The following is a 9,424-nucleotide window of genomic DNA, read 5'->3' on the forward strand; positions in this document are numbered from 1 at the left end:
TTTTTGGAAAGGATTTCCTTTGCAAGTGGCAAAATAATTTGATGTTTTGGATTTCTCTTTTAATGGGTAAAATGAAAAAGTAAAGGAAAAGGTTTTATGAAATTTGGACAAAATTCCAATTCCTTTCATCTTATTAGTCAATGATTTCTTAAAATGGTTCTTTTAGTGTATCCCACTCCCCTACATGCAATTCATTGAATTATCATTCATTAAATCTGAATTATGAAAATATTTAGCTTATTTAACTTTTAACCAAAGAGCATTTGGTTGAGTTTATCCTCCAGTCAATTTTCACTGAGCCTCTCACTATTCTTTTTTTGTTTCTTGGTTGAAGCCTGTCACTATTCTTAAACCCCCCCACCAAAAATCACTTATTATTCAATTTAGAGCAAATAGATTTAGACAGCAACCATGCATTAGGGCATGTTATAAATTGGAATTGAAAGTGAGAAAAGACTTAAGTAAGAATAGTTCAAGTTTTGTGAGATAAATTTTTAGCTTTCCATCCTCTTCCATCCTTTCAGCTTAGATCTCACATTTTCAACCACAAATTCAAAGCTCTCCTTCTTAGACTTCTTGAGTAAAGTAGCCCACCAAAATGTATTTCTTTAACATTGTATCAAAGTTTTATCCATTTGTTGTCTTCTCTAGAAAGTATACCCACATATATACCAAAGCTACACGTGAAAGGGAGTGTTGAGATGTTAAGAGCTAAATAAGATATAATCTCATTTCAATATAGCTGAGACATTGAATGTGTCTTAATATTAAGCTACGAGGCAAGAAAAACAAGAAGTATACTTTCAACCCTAATTTATTTAAGAAAATTCAACATTACCTATTTGTAGAAATACAATACATAAAAGGGTGATCATAGCTAAGGATGACATTAACAAGACAGCTATATACACATGTGGTTAATCAAAACAGGTCCCCACTGATTTAGACAGTTTGGATTTGCCACACCAATTTTCATTAGTATAAATAAATAAAATGCCTTCATACTCATAGTATAGGCCATGGTTCCAACAATATTAGAATAAAATATTTTTCCTATTTTCTTTATGGGCAAAGATCTCCCCGGATGTCAGAATGAAAATCACACCAATGAAAATTTGAGAGATAGAAACTCATATTTTGTCTGAGGAGAGAAAATATCAATGTAAGATCCATGTCTCATTATATAAGAAGTCGTGAGAAAAAAAAATCCCCCCACTTTTAACATCATGGAGATTTTGTTTTTCTTTTCTTTAATGCATAAATATTCAACACTTGGAGTGGGAAAAGATTGACTCCCTTGCGTGTAGTTGGAGTTGAAAAGAAAAGAGTATAATTGACAAACATTACCTTCCGTATTGACAGACATTACCTAAGCATCTTCACATGTTAAGAAATGCCAGTTGCTTCTTATCTTAAATGTTGGCATTTCAATGTCATTGATAACTTGTGTCATATAACTTCCCTTTTATTTTATTCATAATAAAATCTAATTTCAATGTTGAATTATTTGAGGTATATGTCACATTCTTGGTTGAGGGTATTCCTCTCTCTCTCTCTCTCTCTCTCTCTCTCTTTTTTGGTTGAAGGATTGATTTTATTGAACAATAGTATTGATGTCTTATTCCTCTATTCACTCACTAAGATACAATTAGAAGTTGTATTATGACCATGAACTGATGGAATTTTGTCTTACTCAATTTAGCTCAGTGTAATGTCAACTAAATGGGGTCGGCCACATGGATCCTCTTTAATTTCATTAATCAACTCTGTTAAAGTCATATTTGTTACCTAAACTCTATTAATTGACAAACATAAAATAACAGGGAAGTTATATGGACACTTAAATAATTCAAGTTAAAATTAGATTTTATTATGAATAAAATAAAAAGGAAGTTATATGACACAAGTTATCAATGACATTGAAATGCCAACATTTAGGATAAAGTCATATTAATCAACTCTGTTATAGTCCTAAATTATATATGTCTTTTCTCACTTCTCCTATAATCATTTTAGACATACCCTAAAGTTTTATAATTCCTCCAATATGAATTATATATCTCCTCTTTATCAGAGTATTCTAATGTCTCTATTACAAGTGTTCATACCACTTTCGAAAGACTTGATCATTTCACAGTGGCAAAAAATTTCTCTCAACCGGAACACCAACAAAATATAGGTGGATGACACACCTAATTGTACAATGTGGAAGTGTGATTCAGCCTCTCTGATCATTGGATATGTAGGACATGGTTTGAATTGATCACGTGTACAATTCTAAACCCAAATTTACTATTTAATCTCTTGCGTATGTTCATGCATCCCTCGATCATCCAAGCATTTTGTGTACACCCTTTTGACACTCATTAATTTTTACCCTTTAATCTAAAACTTTGCATGCGAATACAAGACCTTAGGGTCTATCCAAACCAACCTGTTTCATAATCGAAAATAGGTTCTTGTCTTCCAGTTTTTTATAGGTGTGCTCAAAAAGAAAAACTTGACCCTTCTATAGATTTTTCAAACTTTTTATCTAACCCTAATGTTCAAAGTACATTTTTCATCATTTCAGCCTTCAATGGATGATAATTTTTTTATGTCAAAAAAAAAAAAAAAAAAAAAATCAATCGAGGCATCCATCAACTTAAGATTTAAGGTAAGAAAATGTTTAGCCACCATCCTAGGGTCTTAAAACATCTCTCCCTATTGGACGAAGTCAATAATATCTTTCTCTATTTTGTGATACCCTCATCCGAAAACCATGATTAAGGGATTTATTTACCTTCACCGTGGCTTAAGAAAAACGGGTTCCTTTAAGGTATTCTTGAATTCTAGTCAAAATTCAAATGGTAACTAATCTGCACTTGTGGATATTCTTTAAATCAAATATAAACTCAATCCTAGTGGGAATTTGGATGCACAGCCACATATATGGAAAACATATATATAGAAACTTGTCAAAGAAAGATTTTTTTTCAAGGAAAACCCGTTATTGGATTTGTAGTTGGTGGAACTTATAATATCGGTCTCCCATTTTTTCTTCATGGTCTTCATAAATCTCAAGCACACCAGATGGAAAAAATAAATAATCCAAAACTTTCTGTGTTAGAACTTATCTATAACCCTCTCCTTCCTTTTTTTCATGAAGATTTTAAGAAATATTTTACTGACAAAAGAGTATATCTTTTTTTTTTTGTTCTTCTGTCATCAAAAACAATTTTGGACACTTTTTTTCGTAAGAGTTTGTTTGGCACATATAATTTGTTTTTGGAGGATATTTTTTAAGCACTATTCATGCTTTGGTGACGAGAAAGCTTCAATAAACGGGGTTAAAAATTTTTTTCCCATTATAATGGATTTATGGGTTCTTTCAAAAAAATACAGAGTAAAAAGGTATTATCTTGACAAGTTTATTTGGGGAAGTAAACTACATAACTTGCTAAGTTAGGGAAACAGCTTTTTTCTTCGTGGAATTAAATGGTATTTTATCAGAATTCACCCACTTGATACCCCTTTATATTCTTTAGCCGCCCCCCTCCTCTCACAGAAAGAAAAAAAAAACCCAAAAAACACTCTCTTAAGAACCATCTAATTTGCAAAACTGTTGGCTTTGAGAGATAGGTTCCATACCCTAAGATAGAAATCTAACATTTTTGAATACATGGGGCAGATAATTATGACGGTAGATAAGGGTGTCAAAATCAAATCGAAATCATTTATCAAAATTAAATCAAACTAAACGGTTCAATGATGATTTTAATCTTTAAACCGTTGATAAATCAGTTAACCCGATTATATAAGTGAGTGTATATAATAATATAATAAATGAGAGATTTTACAATGTATATAATATGTAAAATAGGTGGGATAGAGTATATAATATATATATTATATTTGTTAGTGAAAAAAAGAATATGTATATAATATAAAGAACATAATTTATAATATGCAAATATTATGAATAAAACAATTAAAAATCATTTAAAATTGTTTATCAACGGTTTTAGTTTTACAATATGAAACCGTTTAATAAACGGTTCGATAATGGTTTTTGTCTATTTTACTCTCCATCGAATCGAACCAAACCATATAACCACTTATAAACCGTTTAACACCCTTAAATTGTCGATAGATTCGTGGATGAATCCTTCATTATGGGTGAAGGAAAACTTCCACCAATAAAAAACGCGGAAATGAACATTCAAAGAAGACCAATTAGAGTGCACCAATGGACCTATAGTGACTATTACTCAATCTTCTCCTTTGCATGCTCTCTTAAGATCCTTAAATTCAGACATGTTTCATTCATTCATATTAGTTATCTCATGTACGCCAATATGCTTACGGAAGATAGAAGAAGATGCATGGACCATGCAATGCAAAAGGAACAATAGAACACAAACAAAACTAGTAGTCTAACTAGACATTCTTCAAACCCTTTTGTCTGGTTTTGACTTACTAATTTAATTTGGGTTTTTGATTGAAGTGTAAACTTGAATGGTTGAGCTAACCCAAAGAATTGAAGGGACCTAAATATTAATGGGTTTTCTCTTGGAACACCCTTTGGTTTTCGTCATCTTTGTCTCTTTTCATTTTTTAGGTTTGCCAAGTGCAATCAATCCAATCATACAATAAGAAACCTCTACACTCCATGCAAAAGTCCCTATCTTTGAACTGATTTCAACTTTTTAGTTTGAGTTTGAAAGCCAAAAAGACTTTGAATTGAGGGGGCCAAGAAAAGAACTTATGATCCAATTAAAATCAAAGTTTTACTCTCTTGGAAGTACAAAAGATCAAGAAATCACAGCTGAGCTAGCTTTCTTTTCTTCCTAATGCTTGGAAAAGAGAGCCAAATTACTGATTAATCTTTAGTAAACCATTACTTATTTGACTTTAGGAAGACTAAGGAAAGGGACCCTCCAGCTAAACTAGATAAGAAAAAACAAGAAAAAACGAAAAACTATGTAGTAATTGAAAAATTAGTGCCAGTAGTTTAATTAGAGAAACCTTGAGATAATGACATAATACATATTATAACTGTGATTAACCAAGGCGAAGGGTTTTTAAACTGGGGCATAGGGATTGAAAAAAAAATGGTTAGTGCTGCAATAAGTCTTTGAATGGACCTAATTTGGTAATGGGAGATGCTTGTAGTAAACAAATTATCTATGATTATGACTTTTATATGCTTATGCTTCCCCATAAAGTTGAGAGCTAATGTTAATTAATGGGCTGTTAACAATGATCTTTGACTGAAATGATAAAGGCTTGATTGCTATGCCAATTACTCATTAGACCCTCTTTAATTTACATGTAATCGCCTTACACTCAACCCACTCCCAAAATGGTAATTTCTTAACTTCAACTCCCCCAAAAAAGAAATCCCTTATAAAGGGTGAATCTTTATCAACGCTATAGGATTAGGGTAAAGAAAACCCATCCTCCACCCCCCTAAAAGGCAAGAGATCGTGGTTGTGTTGCCCCTGCAATAGCGTGGGGCTAGTGAGAGGGCATGTATGGGTATCAACATGGATGGGTTTTTTATATTTTACGGGAGCACAGAGTGATAATTTTGTGCACTCCTATGTCTAGACACAAAGGCTAGTGACCAAAGGTTTTTTCCCCAAAAAATTAAAAAAAAAAAACCTTAAAGGGTATGGCTTTATTGACAAAGCTTTCTACTCAATCCTATCTCGCCCAAGGTTTCAAAAAATTGAATTGAGGATCAACTCGGTCAGTGCCGATTTCAATCCAAATCGGCCAAAAATAGAAAAAAAATTGGTCAAATCTGTTATTGGTGAAGCTTGATTTTGGTCCGGAATGTGCGGTTGAGATCTTCTGAGAGTCATTTCGGCCTCGAAATAATCTCGGATTGCTGAAAAAATGGCGTACATCCCCGCCAAAGGTTGGGAGTTGTGTTGGGCTCATTGAGATCTTCGAAACGGTATATTTTGAGATATATGTTATGTTTTGGTCTGATCTTGTTCGATTTGGCAATTTCTGGGCCCAGGGGTATTTCTGTACTTCTTTGGGTTAGGACTTTTCTATATAATGTTCTTATCTCTGAAAATACTGTAAGAGTGGTTTTTGTAACATTTCCTGAGATTAGTGAAATTCGTTATGTTACTCAATAGTGGATGTAGCTTCCTTTTTGAGGGTGAACCACGTAAATCTTGTGTGTTTATGTGTGCTTGTTCTTCTCTGTTTTCATATTTCTTCTACAAATCGCCACTTCTGGACGTTGTTTTTAACAAAATCGATCATAACCGATTTTGATCCGAACTTACGGATTCCATTCAATTCTGATTTTTGAAACCATGATCCAACCCCCATTGACCACTTAAGGCAGAATGCACGTTTGCTTCTTGGGATACTCCAGGATAGTCTCAAGTGGTAGCCGGATCCAAAAATCTGTCTCAGATTAATTTTGTCCTCAAATAGAGTAACAATCACTACAACTAGATAGGGATTAGGATCTAAGAAATAAATACAAAATGTATTCCGAAACAATCCAAATTGCTTTAATCAGATCAAAAATTTTTTATTTTTGGGTTAAATAGTCAGATCATGAGCATGTGAAGGCGCTACGTTACTTGTCCATATGGTTAAAACGGTTTTCCGAGTTAAAGAAAACAAGCAGACAAAATGGATTTTATTTATTGTAAGTATATTGTTCCCTCAATTTTGACAACTTGACACTTCTCAACAATATTGAATCATCATCAAAGTCTACACCTTAATTTAAAAAAAGGGGAGCGTTATCAAGTTGTCCGTGTAAAAAGAATCTCTTACGCCACACCAATGGTAATGCATGAGACGTATCATCAATAAAGAACCCACAATGGTAAGAGAGGAGGGAGAAAAAAATTCAAAAAAAAAAAGGGTTTGTTAGCAAACGTGGTTAAGTGAACAATGTGAGGATTTTGTTTTCCTTAAAAGAAGTAGGCAGATAGTAATCATACTTTGTGGATTTGTTCAGAAAGATAGTAACGTTAGCAAACCCTTTATTAAATGTTCCAACCACAATAAAAATTTTCACTTTCATAAGCCATCTAAGTTCAAAGATACGAGAAACATTTCGGCCACGTTCTGATCGGACTCCTGAAACATAAAATGTCATCATTAACTCCCGCTCTTTTTTTCGAAGGTCCAAAATACATTTTCTCGATCGTATTCTAATTAATAACATCAAAGATAAGAGATCATTGTTTGATCGTGTAGCCTTTGCACTAGTGCGGGGTCAATGAAAACGCGCATAGAGGCATCAATATGGATGAGATTTTTTATTTCACGAGGGTGAGATGATAATTTTGTATGTTCTTGTGCCTGGGCATAGGATGCATACAAACCGTAAAATTAAATAGGACCGAGTTTTCCTCCATGCACTGTGAATGGAATCCCATTCACAGTGGGTGATGGATGGGTGGGAGAGGGCATAGCAAGGGTGTTTTGGGAAAATACTAAAACCCTATGAGGGTTTGTGAACCCTAGGATGATGGGTGACCTGTCCTCTATGGATAGAGGAAAACTTTGTCTAATTAACTATGGGGTCGATTTTCATACTGAGTTTTCTTTCACCCATGGTGAAGAGAGGATCTATTTACTCAGATTCTAACGCTTAGATGAGATTCCAAGAGTAGTGCCAAGGGCACTTCAGGCATTTGTCATATATGGAGAGTAATTATGACATTGCAGCATCATCCACAGTGAAGAAAAACTTTTTCCAATTAAATATGAAGGCAGTTTTCATACACGCCCGTATTAAGGGGGCAGGTAATGATGTGTTACATAGGGAAGGGTTGGTCATTTCGACCCCATATTATCCTATCTCACTTAACCCACTCTAAGAGCTCACCCTATGAATACCATCCGAATCCTTCGGTCTCCCTTGACCGTGGGTGTGGAAAAACTCAGTTCTAAATCCTAACAAATTTTACTTCACTTTCATCTAATACCTAAAACGTAGCTATTTTTCTAATTTTTTTCCTGGCAAGTGCTCTGCCCGTCCGGTTGTCCAGTTCCTCTCACAGGGGGCGAAAATGAAAACTTAACCACACCTGGGCAGTGAGTTCGGACAGAGGGTTAGGTCGTCATTCCCCCCCCCCCCACCATGAGAGGAACCGGACAACTGTACCGAACAGGAACCTGAGAGAATAATGATCCGCTATTTTCTGTAATGCTGGTCACACTATTTATTTTTTTATTATTATTATTATTTTTTGGTGACAAACCAAATGCATTAAAACTAACTAGAAGAACATAAACTGTTACCAGAAAAAAAAAAAAAAAAAAAAAAACTAGAATAACATAAATCAATGTTTGTGCTGGTCGTCTTACCCACCGTTTTAGATCTTTTAGCCCTATTGCTTAAAAAGTAGTCAGGCATTGCATCTTCCAAATGTTCAAAAAACAGATGAGATATTAGTTAAAAAAATTCATCAGTTTCTAGCGCCAATGAACTATTTGAACTGAAAAGAAAAAATTATCTATGCGTTGGATGCCCTGTTCCGTCGCCTCTCTGAGTCCTTGCTCAATAGCTTTTCCTTCCTCTTCGTCTGTGGATTCTACATAACCATAAGCAAAAGAGATGGTATAGATTTCATCACCTTCTAATTAGACCACTCAGCACATCCGGTATCTTTTGTTTACTTCTTGAAGTTTCCATCAGTGACGAGGATTAAATTACCGTCTTATGGGCTTAAACTTAGGGGTGTAAATGAATAGCCAAAATCCGTTTCCGTATCCGTATAGCAATATCCGAATCTGTCCGAAAGATAAATGAATGCGGATACGGATAGGCTATAGCTATCCGAAAAGCTATATTTACATGTAAACGAATAAAATATCCGATCCGTATCTGTGTCCGTATCCGTTTAGCACTATCCGAATCCGTCCGATAGCTAATCGGATGTGGATGCAGATATAGTACTATCCGAGCCGAATCCAATCCGTTTACAACCCTACTTAAATTATCTCTCAAAAGAAGGGTGTTTCTTAAGATGCCTGCTGAGTAAGTTCAAAACGACCGATGAACTTACAATCGTCCTATTTGTAAATCAGGTTCAGAACTCCATATGAATTTGTTTCAATGTTATTGTTCAAAAATCTGATATCTTTCATGCCACATAAAATACAGAATTATTGGACCCTATTGAGAAGACACTTTTACCATCTGTTTTGGATAGGTTCCCAGTGGACAACATATCACAAATTATGCCCTTAAATGAGTTTGATCTTAAGAATTCTGTTCTAACACCAAGAATTACAGTGCAGCCCAGATTATTTTAGTAAAAGAGCAACTAAAAAACAGGTGCCAAAATGATTCATCAACCGATTTATACAAAATAAAAATAAAAAACACATAACCAAGCATTACAAATCTCTACACTTGGAAGTGAAAAGCATTACAGTACTACAAAATCTC

The sequence above is a fragment of the Telopea speciosissima genome, chromosome 10, assembly GCF_018873765.1.
Source record: "Telopea speciosissima isolate NSW1024214 ecotype Mountain lineage chromosome 10, Tspe_v1, whole genome shotgun sequence".
Lineage (NCBI taxonomy): Eukaryota > Viridiplantae > Streptophyta > Magnoliopsida > Proteales > Proteaceae > Telopea > Telopea speciosissima.